Below are 17,345 nucleotides of genomic sequence, written 5' to 3'. Positions count from 1 at the left end.
GTGCTGTGAGCTCACTTATAAAACCCTTAACTTGTCACCATTTCCGTCAACCATTTCCCTCATGGTGACTTGCTAATTTCATCTCTAATGCAGGATTTCACTTTTTAGACTCCTTTAGACTCCCTGACATCATCGTCTCCTGCCGATACTTTCACTGCTCCACGTGGGACAATCCTGCGTCATCCTCCCAGGAATTTGCCAGACGTTTTTCAAATATTAGGGTATGTGAGAAAACGGAAGCAGCAATTTTGAATGTGTCTCTCTGTGGCTGCGGAGCATATCTGCTCAGTTAATCCTCGACACAAAGCCTGGATGAGCAGCACCTTTGTGTGTGTCAGAATGGCAGGCTTAAGGAACAGGCTCCAGCATGCACGGCTCCTCGCACAGCAGCAACACTGTGGAAACTTAGCTGACACTGAGAACATCTGCAGTGATATGTAGGAATTGCACTGGCAGGGAGGAGAGCACATCCATACGTACACATAAACGCATGCCCACAGGACACATTTGTTCTGTCTGTTAATCACAGGGAATGCTTCTTGTGTTTGTGATTAGTGTCTCGTCTGGTGACTTCATTTGACCGTTGATCCCAAACATCAGCACTGACAACAGACAAGAGAAAAAATGTTTTTCATTCATGCATTAAATAGTGACTGAAAGTTGACAGGTGAATTTAGTTTGGACTTGCTGGTGGGTTAAAGAAACAGGGATATGAGAAGTGTAGCAGAGGTGGAAAGTCATCATGTACAGTTTTGGGGTTGCTATATCTGCTCAACTATATTTTATAAACAATTGTTATACTGAAGTATTTACTTCCCAACATCAATCAAGCTGCTTTCAGATATGCAGTCTAGACATTTTCTTGACATTTTCCAGAGGTGCTACATGTCAGAACGCAAATGTCCAAGTCAGTTGCAACGGACATTTTCTGGAACCTTTCCTGGAAAGTAGTGGTAAAATGTCCAGAAAAATGCGAGTGAGCATGTTGATGATGTTTCCAACAGGCACAAAACTAGAAAACTGGACAAATACAAATATCTCTAGATGAAAAAGAGGTTTGTAGCTTTCACCTCTTTTGTTGTTTTTGTGGATATGTAGAATGCTTGTGGTATTGTTGTGAACGTAAAAACAAACATTATGGCTGGGTTAGTAGTTTCTTCTCTCACCATCTTCAATGAGCAAACACATTCTGCTTTCCACAGTAGAATTTATACATCACGTCCCACGTCCCTCATGCTCTACCCAGGCATCTACCTCACCTGAATGTTACAGACCTTTTCTTCTTGTCATAATTGCACCTGGTCCAGACTATCTCCTGCTACTTTCTTCTTATATGAAAGGCAAATGTCCAAAAAATTGGGTCTGTACATTTCCTGGAGTTATCTGAAAAACAGTACCAGGCAGCTATAGTTAAGATTTTACATAAAATATGTAAAATTATTCAGTGAAACCACAAGCTCACAGTGTTTTTACAGAAAGCAGCGCCAAGTCACTCTCTCACAAAATTGTCTCAGTAATCACTATGTTTTAGCACAAAGCTTCGCATTACTTCACAAAAATAGTTCTCAGTCATGAACCATGTCAGGACATTGCAGATTTATCTCATGAGTATAGTGCATCCAGTCAGACCCTGGGTTAAAAATCTCAGGGATAAACCACCAAACTGTATATTAAGTAGTTAAAACTACTAGCTACATGACCAACTATGATATTAAAACTCTACTTTTTATTGAGTAGTACTTTCGGTAAATTCTTCTTTTTAGAATGAAACTTACTTTTAATGTCATATTTTTTCACCTAGTTTTACTGACAAAATGATTTGAATACCTGAGGGCCAGGGAGCATTCAACTCATCTTCAATACAAGACAATGGTTCTTCACTTGCAGACACCTAAAGCCTTTACAAAGTTTCTTTGTGTGTTTTCTGTGCTCACATGTGTCAGTCTTGTATTGATGCACCTGTGGGTGTCTGCTTCTACTTCCTGGAAGCTGTGAGGGGCCCATAGAGAATCTGTCTTTTATGAAAATGTGAGCACTCTACTGCTGGTGCGGGAACCATTCTGACTTGACTGAAAAGTGTGTTAAGAAAAACTTAAGTTCAAATAAGACCACGGGTCAACTGGAAAAATACCTTCCTTTCATTGATTTCTATTTCAGTTCATTTAAACCCATTTTCCTAACCGTGGGATCTGCTGTCGACGGGGGGGGCGCTGCCATTTTCATTAACACTGTCATGTTTCTCCAACACTCCCAAAGGCAAAACCCATTTTGGCAGTCTGGCGTTGGATCAGTCCGACCACCTGTCATCTTATTTCTGCACATGGCCTCTTCTGTCAAACACTCCCTCACATTCCTCCCCGTGCCCCACGCGGCACCTGTGATTGGCTCGCCCATTGCCACCACAGCTGTCAGCCTCACCCTCACTGTTAATTAAAGGGATAGACCTCCCAAAAAGCTCTTTATTCCAACAGCTTGGTGTTATTTAGCCACACACACTACAGCCAGAATGTAAAGTGTGGAGAGACCAAATATTTGGTATTTAGATAAACTGGATTGTGCTCCAGTTCAGGACTCATACAGAGCACTCTCAGTGAACAGCAGTGCACTGGATTTAAAGTAAACTGTGAAGGTAACATGTACTTTAAGAGTTTAGGTCTGAAACAACTGAATCAGTCGTTTAAGTGAAAAGTAAAGCAACTATTTTTTATTAAACTAAAATGCAGGTTTAACGTTATTCTTTGTCATATGTAACAGTAAACCTTTAATGATTAGTTCATTAAGTAATGAGTCAATCACCAAGAAAATTAACCAGAAACCATTTTGATAAATAAATGATCAATGATTTTCCGTTAAAAAGATTTCAAGATTTCCTGCAGAAATCGTAATATCTTTGGATTTCGAAAGATATATGTCATCTCAGATCCTTATGATCGATAAAATATGACTTTTATCACAACAAAGTATAATCTGATTGATCAAGAAACTTATTGCTATATTAAATGGTAATGGACGTTATTTGCAGTTATATTTGATAGATAGTAGTATTTTCCTTTGCACTTATACATTGTGCCTATCTTTTTATAGACAAGGCTTTTGATTATCCTTTCATCTTCAAACAAAATGCTTTTTAATCCATTTTAAGAGTCGCCGGGATGTCGATGTTTTTGACCAGTGATGTTTGGTGTGCATCTTAATTCTTGTTTTTATCTTTGTTTGTGTTGCTGCCTGTCTTGGCCAGGATTCCCTTGAAAAATAGATTTTTAATCTAAATGGGACTTTTCCTGGTTGAATGAATACAAATAAAGAATATTAGACCATTTTAACCATTTAAAACTAATCTAATATTAATAATTTCTTCATCATTAGGTAATTGTTTTACACTCTTTCCTTTCTAAGCATACAGGATGTGATTCCAGGTGACTTGCAGCTCCAGACACAAATTAACCACAGTAGACTGAGTGAAACACCAATGTGCAATGTCCCCGGCACAGTTGGCTTTGTGTCAGCTTTATCTCCAGGGACTTTTATTGTCAGGAAGCCGTAATGTTCAGTACATCGAGACAACAGCAGTTAGAACACACTGATCCAATCCACCCAGGCTTTATAAAGGCTCATTTCAAGTCAACACAAGGACAGTGATAGTGGATTACTTTCTAAATTATTTGAAACTCGGCTTATGCTGTTTTCATTGGGTCAGGGTTTTCTCCGGATTTCTACCTTTCACATATGAACAATGCAGCAGGAGATTGTCTGGGTCAGACATGTTAACAACTACAGGAAAATCCCGCATTCAGGCGAGGGGTAGCACACTGTGCAGGAGACAAGACATAACAAATAAAGTTGGCTGCAGATATCACGTTTTAGAGCACATCAACAGCAGCAACTGCCCTCATCACGCAAAAATTATTTGACACCTTTTTTCCATCTTGAGATATTAATAATCTTTCAGTTTCAGGTCTGTTGCATCTTAGAAGTGTCATCAACACACCCACTCGCTCACTGTTCATTTTCCTTTTGTATTCTCGCACAGGCTCACTCAGAAAATGTACAGAGCAACTGACTCAGACATTTATGTTCTCAAATACAGCCCCTCTGGAAATTTTCTGGAAAATGTCTGGACTTCAGTGCATGTCTGAAAACAGCGCAAAAGAAATCTGGGCAAGCTGCAAAATAAAGGATCATGGAGTTAATTTCTCAAAATATGGTTTTAAATGAAGGAGAATTAGTGTCCTGTGGTGAACAGAACTAGCTGCAACACAGATTTGTAAAGTCTGTGGGTGTTTATGCAACAGGCTTACAGAAAGCCTCCCTACAATCACTGAATAAGGCTGAATGGTGTCATTAAAAGTCTCAACAATTGGGTGCAGACGAAAAATTGAACAAAAGCCAAAGAATCAGGCAACAGCCAAGACAAAGTTTGTATTCAAAGCCAGTGTGAGTTCCAGCTATGTAGATTTTTACATGGCAGAATGTGTTCTGGCCCAAAACAGATCCCATAAATGATTAAGTCTTAAAATTAAAATAACAAATTAACTCAATAACCCTCAGATGTGATGCATCATTTATGCCCATGACACAGAGACTGGTTCTTATGAAAACCGATTTTTTTGTTGGGTTTAAAAGCATTTATTTCTTCTCTGTGTGACTTTTTCTGTGATAGGACTCTGACAGGCAGCGACTTTGATGCTTTGTGGAAAGTGTAAATGGGAGCAGAGTTGAATAAAGCGCTGGGCATCACTGTGTGACTGACTTTTCTTTTCACTTCTCAGCACCAGTAGCTAAGCAGAGCCCCAGCCACGGATAAAGCATCCCGTTCCGTGTCCTCAAACGTTTTTCAGTCCTCTAACATATTTGTGAGATATGGCTGCTGCTGCCATCATCATTCTGATATGACCGAACAACAGAGGGAGGAAAAACTTCAAATGAGACAAATCTTTTATCACAATGACTCTCAATCAAATTAGCCAGTAATGAACTTTTTCCCCCCCTGAGTGGCAGCAGGGTTTTGTTCAGCTGACAGAGGACCAGGCCTGTTGCTGAAGGAGTTCCTGGAAAAAAAACCGTCCGGTTTTTGAAATGCTCCTATTCAGGCCAAAGGAAAGGATTTTTTTTCCCAAGCCCAGTGTTCTCACACTTGTGCCTGCATCTCAAACAAACCTCCTATGGATTCCCTAACTTCACAGAATGGCAGTGGGAGGAGGGGAAGTCAGGGTGAGGTGGGGGATAGATGGGAGGGGGTGGTGGTTGAGTGATTGCCAAAAAGAGCATTTTATAGAGATGCTGATTTCTTATTCACTGGTGCGCTGTATGAACACAAACCCAGTGGAATGCACATTGAAATCAGCGATGCTCATTCAGAGGCCATAATGCATCCATCGCATATGAACTGAGGGAGAGTCCTGGTGGGAAAATAGTGACCCCCGAACCCGGTGAAAAGATAGCTGCTGTGCAGGGAGGCGGAGGGGGCTCTTTTGCCTCGGAGGTGCTTTGTGGAGCTGGAGCTGCGTCTCACCTGCATAGAGAGAGGAGTGAAAGCCCTCAGTAGGTGTTTACACCAAGCCCTCCTCTAGCTTTCCAGTGGAGCGAAGGTATAACAACATAAGTCTCGGCTGAAAGTGCAGAAACACGCTGTTGCTAGATCTTAATCAAGCCCTGCACAAGAGGCAGAGATGACATATAATTCTCAGTTCCCACTTATTTTTGCAGATATTTCCCTTTCATCTGTTTTTTGGGGGGGCCTGCGGTAGATTATATTGAGGACATTATGAAGCATGAAGATCGTCACGACAAAGAGCTGTCACACCTGATAAGCATCATGGAAACACCAACTAAATCCATGAAGTCAGATGGAGTCTACAGGCGGAGCAAACACAATGAGCAGATAAGAGTTTTTAGATGTGTTGATGCGATTCCAACACCCATTTCCACAACATCTGAAATAACTGGCAGCTCTGTGCCTTAAAAAGAAAAACTAAATTTGGTCTAACCTAAAAAATTACATCTCCAATAAATTAAATATGAACGTCACTATATTTTGGGCGACTGGAGACATTGATATTGTAAAATTCAGATAGAAATGCATAAATAAGAACCAGTCACAGTTAATCTGTATCCCTGCAGACCTGCTTGGATGTGCGTTTATTTTCTTATATTAGCTGACTTGAAGCCAGCGTTATGCACAACTCGTGCCACATTTGGAAGAATGAGAGATTATACACTGTTCCAGCTGACGGGACTGTTAAACAGATGTTGAACCGAGAGACTCAGCCTCAGCGGAGCGGAGCCAAGAATACCGCCTGGATTTACAAACTGCACTGATGGACACATGACATTTAGGATTTGCGCGTGTACGTATGTATGTATGTATGTATGTATGTATGTATGTATGTGTGCGTGAGACAAAGAGAGAAAACACAGAGTACATGTTTTACATATGAACAAAGCACCTAAACAACACGGCTGTGAATGCAGCAGACTCATCCTGCAGCCTCGCTGGAGAGTAATGACAGCTCGTTGGCAGTTGCACAGAGAATTGGTTTCCTGGGTGATATTAGTATTTGTGGTGACTTGTGTGCGGTGGCCACATTAGAGATGCTCTCTATATAAAACCTCTGAAGATGCTGAGTTCAATGGGTCCACAGTCTGGGGAATGCTTTGTGGACAGCCAAAGGTCAGGGCCTCTCTTCCACCCCCCTCCTCTCAGACTGTGTGGTTTTGTTGCTGGGGCCATATGGTACATTTGCACTTAGAGGACCTCCGCATTGTCAGTGTGAGAAATACTATTAATACACACTTACATGTATTTTTACAAGGTAATTCCACCACCATTTGCATATCATCATATTTTAATCAATATTACTCAGAGGTTCAATCAATACAGACATTTCAAGCGATGTTCCTCTATACAGTAAATTTATGGAATGAGCACGTTTTATTTCAAATACAGATCATCATCATCAGCATCTTCATCACAAACATCATGCATGTCTATCTGCATTCATTTGTTTTCCGGTTGCATGAGACAATCAGAAAGACATCCTCTAGAGTGCAACCCTCCACCAAGGCCCAACAGTCCCCTTATGAAACCACAATTAATTCTGCTAGATGCCAGATGAAAACATAGCCTCCTGGGTAGAGGTAATAAGAAACTGCAGAGAAACTGCATTTTTTATGATGTTTCTGATCACTTATAAATATCAGTCTGCTAAATATGCCTGGATTTTTTCCCCCTCATGATCCGTCAATTATTCTCAGAGAAATCAAAGAAAATGTAAAACATTGCCTAATCGCAATGTTTAAGAAAGTGAAATAACTTTCCTGGATCTACCTCTTTGTCCAGATCCACGCCAAAATGTAATGAGTTCTTTCTTGGCCCAAATCTCACCATTCCACCAAGTTTCATAAAATCAGTTCAGTATTTTTGGCATTTTGCAAACAGACAAACGACAAAGAAAACAGAACTATGACCAGTGACCAAAGGGATGTGTTTTTAGCCCAAAGTGGAATTAATCTTCCTCTAGTTGAGTGGCAGACAGTTCATGATTCATGTGGTGATGAGCATTTGCTAGATAATGACCTTACTGTTGTTGGTTTATCACAACCTCTAAATAAACATTATGTCCTCTGCATGTTTCAGGTTGTGGCTGTTGAATCTCTCTGCGACTCGGATGAATCCAACAAATGGACAATAAGTGAGTACAATCATTTTCACTACACCGGTACCACATGTCTAATAACTTGCTTTAATTGATGAGCAGTTATTATATCACAGTTGTATTGTATTCATTTGGGAGACACTTGTGCACATTGATTGCTTTGATTTGAGTGTCCTTCAACAAATGGTGCCTTTGAAAATGACTACATCAATGCTCAGTTTCAAATTCCCCTCTGCAGTTGCTGGGAAATGTTGCTGACGTAACTATAGTTTATAAAAACACTGTCTTCTGCACATATTGATTTATACATATTCTTGCCATTAGTTAATATGACAATACAATGTGTTTTCAGTTGTAATATTTGCAGCATTTCTTTATCAATATGACAGAGTCTAAACTATTCTGGTCTAAACAATATATAAAGTAGACACAGTTAAAGATGTAGTAGATTGTTGCAATAGGGAATAGGCTACAATTTGAAAGAACTTTTAATACTTAAAGTATACCTTAAAGCTAGTACTTTCTTACTTTTACTCAAGTAGAAAGGTTAATGTGTTGCTTTTGCTTTTACTTGAGTAAAATGTTTGAATACTCTCTTCACCATTGCTATCAATGCTATTTTTCTGCTCCAGTTAAACAACTGCAGAATATCTTACTTTGCTTGGGCACCATAAAAAACTTTCCTCAAGAGCCAAAACCTTCAGTTCAATAAGAAACTCAGCTTTGGTGTGAAATGGTAAAATGTTAAAGCGTGTTGTAAACCTTCATGCACAGTAACTTGTAGCAGCTGAAGCTGCACAGGTGGAAGTTTTCAGTATTTTTAGTTTGGAGCAATAAAAACAAATTGTGATTTTGTCAGAGTTGAGTATGTGGGTGGTCTTACATGATGAGCACTTGTTGCTGGAGACCACAAGTGTTTTGAGACTGTTTTGAACTCTCCAGCTGTCTTCTGCTCATCGCTGACGTAACAATCCTTCCCTTCAGTCAATGGCCTTTTATTTTTGGTTGTTTCCATTTCTGTTATTACGACTTTATTTAGTATGTGCTCGAGTTATTTATTATACCATCTGAGTTAGATTTTGCTGTGGTGTTTGTGCCAGATGAATGAAAATACATTCTAAAACGTCTCTGCACTTTTCAGTTTCCTGCAGGTTCGACAATGATTATTTTAGAGTAGAATCTGTTATTGATTTGATATTGATTTAACATTTATTTCTAGATAACACGCCAACATGGCAAGCTGTAATCACATCTTGTTAAGTTTCTGTTCCCAGTTCAAACAAAAAAAAGTATTATACATGAATTTGTTCCAAGGCAGATTTTAAAAGGTCTAATAAAGTAGAAAAGTGATGAATAAATGAATACATTGTGGTTTTGCCAATTAACCCTGGAAAAGTTTTCATGTGACAGCAACATAAACAGTAAAACAGAGCTTGATATTTCACTGGAAGTTTATTCACACAGAAAAGCCTTTGTTTTTTGTGATGACCAACTCATCAATTCAGCAACAACCATAGAGAATTAAAGTATTGAGGGTGCCCGAGTGACGTGCCAGAGCGTTGCTAATTATTTCAGTGCACATGGCAGTGCTTGGCAACTGGGTTCCCAAAACACGGCAGAAAACAAGCCCTCCGGGTGGTCTCAGACCTCTAATTGGGCTCTCACCAGTGACGGCCTTGGCTAATACAGAGCACTGGTCAGATACAAATAAAGAAAAAAGAGGGGGAATCAAGTTTATTCTCCTTAGCGACCTCCTTTGGCGAGGTACCTCGGTTGGATTCGTGCCAAAATGGAGCGATGCATCCGTTCCCAGTGGAGACGCACGGCTGACGTTCAAACTGACAACAGCGCTCATTGTTGCGACATTCCTGTGCAATTGGCTGTATTGTTTTCTCAGGCTTGTGCTTCATTCTCTAATAAATTTAGATCCAGATGGTGATCGAACCAATATGTTGTTCTTAAAAAAATGAAAGAATAAACAATAAAAATCAGATATTGGCATTGTGCCTTCAGTACTTTTTCATTTTGTTATTTAGAAGTTTTTTTTCTTTTCACGCGATGAGCTACAAACAAAGTTGATGTTAAATCATGTCAATGCTTCTAAGCAGCTATAATAGAATTTAACTAGGGACACTTTAGATTACAGGTCCAGAATAATGTGTGAACTAATTATCCACAAAACAGAAATGATTATGTGTTGCTATTATCCTATCAATTATAATTTTTTTGAGGGTTTCCTAAAATATAAACCATTGGTTGTCTAGCTCATGTCTCAAACAAAAACATCTGCTCATCTCTGCTCGCATCCTGAAAAAGGCCCTGTTTCAGACTCTAAAGCTGTATCACACATTAAAAGTTATTACTTAGTGCAGGTATTGTTATAAATGTTATCTACTGACTGAATGTATCCCAAGATAAGAAGATGAGATGTGTTTACAGCCTCAGCTGAACAGTTTCCTCATGCAGGGAAACCATGAAATCCTCATAACCTCTGCCAAGAAGGTTGTGGTTTGTCAGCATGATTACGCAAAAAATACTGAACAGATTTCTATGAAACCCATTCAAATGTAGCTTGGATCTGGACATAGGGGCTTATCAACATTCCGACAGATTTTTTTCACATTTACATAAACCTTCCAGGGGACGTCATGGTGCCATTATACTGTAGTTATTGTATTGTTAAGATTAAACAATACTTTTTGATAATTCTTTATATTTTTACATGATATCAGATCTGTGCATTTCCTCTATTAACTATAAAACAATGCCTGTAATCTAGTTGCATTTCGTGTACAGTACATCATGGGCACATTTTATAAAGCAGGGGTTTATTACTTCTTGTGACAGTGGACTCATTCTGTATAAAGCAAAGTGAGAGAAAATTACTATTTTTAGGAAACTCATAATTCATCCCTGTCAGTCGTTTTAGTTCAAAACCCAAAAACGAGAACTAGAAAATGGAGCAAAGTGATGTTTATTTTTCCACCATCAGCAACTTAGATCAAATGTAAAACCACAATTTATTAAGACTTATTAGCAGAGGGGGAAGGATAGCATTCAACCATGAGCCTTTGAGAAAGTCTTCAAAGAAATATTGAAAATCCAAATTCAGGCAAACTTTATCATATGTCACCATGATGAGGCAGATTGAAAGTAACAAAATGTTGAACGTTACAGGTTGATACCATCAGGAGTGTCCACAGTTGTGTTTTGCTTCTGTCCTCTGTTTTCTCTGAGGTGTTTGTGCATGCTGGTGGTCATCCCTTACACATGCAGACGATTCCCCTGTTAAATCGGGTTGTTGAGGTAAATCAGCAGTGGGAGAACACAACAGATGGTCTAACTCCATATCTGTCAGCAGGCACGAGGGAGAGGGAGATTCTCAGCAACTTAGACCTCCCAGATTTGCATCACGTCATCAGTGAACAGGCTTTGTGCTGTTTGTTATTTGTAAAGTGAATCAAGCACAGTTTCATTTCAGCCATTGTTTTATGCTGAGAGGCTTGTGAGAAGCTGCTTGAGCAACACGGACACACCAACAGGTGAACTGTCTCATGTGAGCTCTGATGTCACCTGTTTGAGTGACACTATTGAGATGAGTCACTTCAGTTCAACAAAATGAAAGGACATACTTTCATTGTCTTTAAACATTGTCTTGAATCTATTACTTCGAGATATCTATTGATGAACATTTAAAAGTCTATTTAAAGATTTATTGCATTATAGCTAATTTGGTTTTAATTCAAGTAAACATTCTCAGGTTCTTTGAATGCATAGTGTGTACACGTGATTGAATGAGAAATTATATATAGAGAGTAAGTCGCATCTAATTAAACCCACTCTCATGCTCCTGTCTGACAACAGAAACAGAGAAATCCTTTTTTGGATTTCATCCTTATTAAAATATTGTGTTGGTAGAATGCACAGATAGTAGGACAGAATAAATACCAATGTCTTCAAGCACGCCCTTTTTTTGCACATTGACTTCACCTGGTGCTGCCGTATATGAGGTTTAGACGATGGTGCACATTAATGTACTGACTTGTTTCACATGAGGCACGTCTGTTTGTCTCTGGTTGAAGGAGGGTGGAGCTGCGTTGGAAAATACCCGGTGATGCCAGGTAGTTTTACGCAACCTGACATAAACAATGTAATCTAAATCATTGTCTGATGACAGTTGGATTATTTGTTTAAGTTGGCAGGGAGGTGCTTCTGTCAATCAACGTTAATCAAACCTCACTTACACGGTCTTGATGAAGCTGATTAGCTGGGTTCAAGTTGTGAGTGTGTTTTGAAATTGGACATCGATTATTACTGAGATGTGAGATTTGACAGCCAGTTTTCTAGCTTCTCCATGACCCTCGATGAATAAGAGGTACAGATAATGGATGAACGGATGGAATGCCAGTTTTAGTTTGTGGTAATATATTGTTCTTGGGTTTTGCATGTGATAATTAAAAGATCAGTGAAAAGCTGAGTGAGTGAAGGTTGACTGTAAGATGTTTTCCCAAATTGAGGCTATTTTCAAGGGGTTTATGTAAAAATTCATGTATTTATGGTGTTTGCAATATCTTGGCATCAAAGACAATTGAGATTTTGTCCAATCCAGTTGTTATGCTCAAAAATACACAAAAATGTGATTAAATATCTAATAATTACTGTTTCATGTTATGCAGAGCCAGTAAAAACATGGGATTGAAAGGAAATACGTTATACAAGTGGCCACAGTGAATGTTAGCACAATTATATCAAATCTAACTCAAGCTTTCTCACTCGACACAGAACCCAGGGCTTCGACTCCAGCTCCTCCTCCTGCTCTCATATCTTTACCGCCCTCAATAAAATAACCAACAGCACTTAAATTCAGTTCAGTCGTGTGAACACACAGCTGCAACACCTGCTGCTCTCACCGTGAAACGTATTGACAGTAATGATACGGCGTCTTCTGTCCTGAACTCCTCTCCAAGCAGGAGACCAACCATTCAACTGGGATCCGTCCTGCCAACCTGCTGTGTTAGGTGTTGGCTGAACTGGCTGGGTGAGATTACACAGAGATGTTTGGAAAAATAGTACAAATATGTCATCAAACCAGGCACTGACAGTCTCATATAATGTCGGGCTCAGCTCCTCCTGACATTACATACCTGACATTATTCTGATGGTAGCCCTGACACCTTTTCCCTTTCCTGTGTTTTTTTGTTTTTTTTGTTTAACCCCCCGTTTGGTCGGCTTGTGTCAGTTTCACGAGCTGACGGATGAAACAAAGGCGGGTGAGGAGGTGGCGGACCAGAGGCAGAGGCCTCAGGTGTGAACAGGTGTGTGGGTTCACTGCCATGCTGGAATGGGAGCAGTTCCAGGTGCACAGCTGCGGGGTGTGGCTCTCACTCACACACTCGTACACCCAGCCTCCCGGCCTGTGTTGAAATACTCAGTCCCTGGAAAGGAGGGAGAGGCGGGCTGGGTGGGGTTTCAGCATGAATTATCTCGCTTTGCCACAACTTCGAAACAAGGAACTCTGGGGAGGAAAAGGGAGTGTACACGTAGAGCTGAGGGTTGGAGGGCGACAGAGTGGAAAATTATAAAAGAATAAAAAAGGGGGGAACTTGAAAGGTTTTTGACTTTTTCGCTCAAGTTCAGGCGCTTTGTGTGTGTGTGTGTTTCTGTGTGTGTAGGTGTGATTGATTTGTGTATATTTAAGAAAACTGTAGGGCCATAAGCAAACAGAATGACAAAGAGTGACGTTGCATGTCTGGGAACCAAATGCTCGGTAGTCTGGTCTCCTGGGAAACTATTGTTCTTATCAATCCGTGATTAAACAACTTCGGTAATTTGCAATCTTGCCGTAACATATCCTGGAACACGTCTGCATTGAACTCCTCTAAAGCTCTGCACGGACGGCATCAGTTTCAGATTATGTTGGAGACAAGCTCTGTGTCTGCCGGGTACATGATCTCTAGGACTATATCAAAGGTCAGAGCAGCCGAGTGCAGAGGAGCACCGTGGCGTTACATGGCTGGTGATTTTGAAAAGAGGAATGGGTCAGTGGCTGCTGCTTGTGCCACAGATATAAAAGCCCACACAGGCTGTCAGGGGACAGATATACGTGTAAACACTATGTGGACAGTGATGCAGTGAAGCCAACCCAGATGGATTTGGTGTTTTCCATTCTGCAGCGTTAATCCCCAATTTTTCTTGTGCAATGTGGTCCCACCCGTCCCACTGCTGCTGCAGACAAGCAGTCTGACCTTTCCTGTCCTTGGAGCAGTCAATGCTGTGTAATGTATTCTGCAGTTGATTCCTTTTTTTAGTCCTATGAATTTTAACAACTTTTCCCCCCCATCTCTGTGGAATCACCAAGTCTTTCACCCCGTGTCTCTGCACTACTGGATATTATTCTTTATATTACCTTTCAGAACTCCAATCACCACATGTCCTGTGGAGAAACAAAGCTGCGAGACACAGTCAAAGATGGAAACTGCAGAGGGAATGTCAATTTCCTCCAATCAGCTCAGAGGACATGTGGGGGGAAGATTAGGTTGAGCTAAAAATGTGCTGAAGACAAGCGGTGCTGAGTGACAATGGCAGAGGCAGGAGCAAGTGTGAGAATCTGCTGAATTCACAACGAGACAGCTGTTTTAAAATCTATATCAGACCATTTGAACGTGTCTACAATCCCATTGTATGAATATATTTGCCAGTCACAGCTGCCACCGATACTCATATTAGTTCAAAATCAGCCGACGAGAAGTCAGAAGATGCCAAGAGTGTCCATCAGAATCCATTAGTCATCTGTTACTAATTATAAGTGACTCTGGGGTTGATTAAAAGAAATCACCAAGCAGCAGCACACACCATTATGCTAATGAAAACTCATTTGGAGAGGCAGAGACAGGGCGCCGGCAAAGTATTTGACCGATTTCACTGTGCAGCCGGGCTGACTGGAGTAAATGGCTTCTTGGACAGCATATCATTGCAGGCCTGGAGGAGAAGGAAGCCCTGTGATGATGATGATGATAATGATGATGATGGCAGAATTTTAATCATGTTTATCTTGTCTAAACTCTTCACCGATGGATTTACTCGCACACCGACTCCTTTTTTTTCTCTCGCTCCTCATTAGCATATATATTTTTTGCCTGCACTTGCCCCGTGGCTCAAACTAACAAATATCTCTGTGGTAAAGTGGAGATAAGACATGTTTGGTGTGTTTTCGTCATAATTGATTTTCTCATCTAATTAGAAACCCTCCGAGGGAAACAACAAGGTACCGCAACACGCTGCTAATCACCACTTTAGGTGCCAAAGTTTCGATAGAAAGACGTTGGACGTGCTGCAACGACAGCGTGTTACATACTTAGAGACATTGATCGTTCATTACACAAGCAATGCAAAGGTCAATACTCCATCAGTGAGCTCTATAACACCAGTAAATCCACCACCAGCTCACTGTGAGCCATGCGGAGCGGAACATTTGGTCAAACCAACTAAAATACTTAATTTAGCCTGACAATCAAAATTAATGGATCAGAAAAATTTACAATGGCTCATTGTTCAGTGATGTTTCTCTCAATTAGCTTCTAACTACAGTTGCAGTGTTTGGGGAAAATGTGAGTTCAGCAATATAAGACAACAGTCCAGACAAGATGCTGTCATGTAAACAGCCTTTACTGATGACCTAAACCTGAATAAGGTCATATAAGTAATAATAAAATTAGACTTGGAGCATTCCAACCTTAGTTGCATTATGTTGACATGTATACACCTTAATCCCAATATAACGTTCTTTTGGAATTTTCAGGAAACTTTTGGAAACACTCCTTGTCCCTCATTAGTTTAAAAACAGAGACTATTGAAAACAACAACACAGACATTTTCACTTCTTAATCGAGTGTATAATATAGCATAAAATCTAAAAAGTCAACATAAGCACATAGAAAATATTCTTTACGTCCCTTTGTTTACGTCCCTTTGTTTTATCTTGTGATTGGCAAAAACAGAATTAGCCTTTCATTCCTTCATCCAAAAACAGTATTCTTGTTATTATTTCTGACATCCACGAAGAAATCCACTGGATTTTATTGGAACCATCCTAATCCCCTGCTTCCTTTGTTTAATGAAAAATAGCCCGGGGCTTTCCAGAGGTTCATCCTCATGCAGTCCGGCTCACCATCCACCATCCAGCCCCTGAGCACCTGTTAAAGGCTGCTTCCTCGTCATCTAATATTCAGCTCCGACGCTTGATCCTCTCGCATGGTGTCGAGGCCACTTTTCATCCCCCACATCTGTGATTCCCCGAACGGTTTCTAAAAATCCCCTTGGCAGTTCAGTGATCTTTCTCAGCTGTTTGCGTGCCCTCGGGCTGGGCCAGCCTTGCTTTGTGCTCCAGCTGCAGGCTTCACTATGGTCATGGGGCCCCACTGAAGGGCACTATTGTCCATTCATGGGGTTCACTGTGTGAGAGGTCAGATGAGAGAGAGCCCGCACTGGGGCCTGGCAGGAAATAAAGGTGGAGTGGCAGTTTTGGGTGATAGAGTTTGAGCCTGAATAAATAAAAATAGTGAGTTGTTGTATGTTAAGAGTGAGGAAACTACGTATCCCATAAACCATTGTGGATGATCCCTTCCAGTGGTTCTTCTTGAATTTAACAGTGTTGCAGTGATTTCCACCCCTTATGACCCTTCTCCTCACCTCTCAATAACTGCAGCATGAAATAAATTTCTCTCTGGTAAACGTAAAAGCTGACCCATCTGATGGTAGCCGGCATGATTTTTGCAGTTGTGGTTACATTTCCATGGTAATAGCGAGCTCCTCCAATCAGAGACATCACTATTATACATGAGGACTGTGGCTACTTCTTTTTGACATTGTTTTTCTGAAAACACAGTTGATAGTGTAAGTGTAAGTTAAACGTACATTTCTTTATGTCTGCCGTACTTGGCAGCGGTTTTAAATATCATTCATTGTGGTCTTCAGAAGTCTTAAGTTTAACTTTAACCTGCAGAAACCCTGTTGATTGCTAATGGATTTATAATGTTGAATGTGCTTTGTAATTTTTCCTTGAGTTAGAATAGCCTGCCCTCCACTGCTTATACTTAGAGGTCAAGATAAACTGTGTGATTGAGGAGCCAGGGCGCCTCACAGATGTGCAGATAAATCTTCATTTCTCACCCAGTTGAGCCGTTCAGGGGCAGAGCTGCTTCACGCCAAAGGCACCTTTCAGGACACAAAGAAACTGCAGAACAAATTGGAGAACAAACAGTCACACTGGGTCATTCACATTGTCTGAAGGGTCGAGGACCTCAAGAGGTGGACTGGCCGCACCAAACAATGAACGATAACACACACGTTGGAATCTCTTCACTGACAATTTTTTAAGTGGCATTTCTCACATAAATCTTTTATAAGCCCCTCCCCCTATTCAGAGTTTCTCATCCAGAGGCGAGGCAGCCATCTTGGATTTACAAGGAAACTAATATTAATGATTATTATGAGAGTACAGATATTAAACCAACCCTGAGAGAGGAGGGAAACTTTACTTATTAGCAGTAATCAAAAAAGGGATGTTGAGAGCAAATTCTATTTTTGGTTTGATGAATCCAGTGTTACAACAGTCAGAGAAAACACAGAGCTCACTTGTTGTTGAAAGGCGTGTACCTTTGCAGTCAGACTTTCATAGCTGGAGCTGAGTAT

At 40.5% G+C, this 17,345-nt stretch overlaps 1 long non-coding RNA gene across 1 annotated transcript in view; it reads left to right on the top strand.

Moving 5' to 3' along the window:
- The window catches only part of LOC138410825 (uncharacterized), a 53,901-nt gene that overhangs the window by 16,532 nt on the left and 20,024 nt on the right, over positions 1-17,345 (top strand). The window contains exon 2 of the long non-coding RNA XR_011243442.1: positions 7,637-7,691. This is a non-coding gene — a long non-coding RNA (uncharacterized lncRNA). The remainder of the gene's footprint in view (positions 1-7,636; positions 7,692-17,345) is intronic.

Source organism: Paralichthys olivaceus, chromosome 7 (assembly GCF_024713975.1).
Source record: "Paralichthys olivaceus isolate ysfri-2021 chromosome 7, ASM2471397v2, whole genome shotgun sequence".
Lineage (NCBI taxonomy): Eukaryota > Metazoa > Chordata > Actinopteri > Pleuronectiformes > Paralichthyidae > Paralichthys > Paralichthys olivaceus.
Note: the sequence above shows the minus strand (reverse complement) of the source record. Positions and strands in the feature narration are given on the sequence as shown.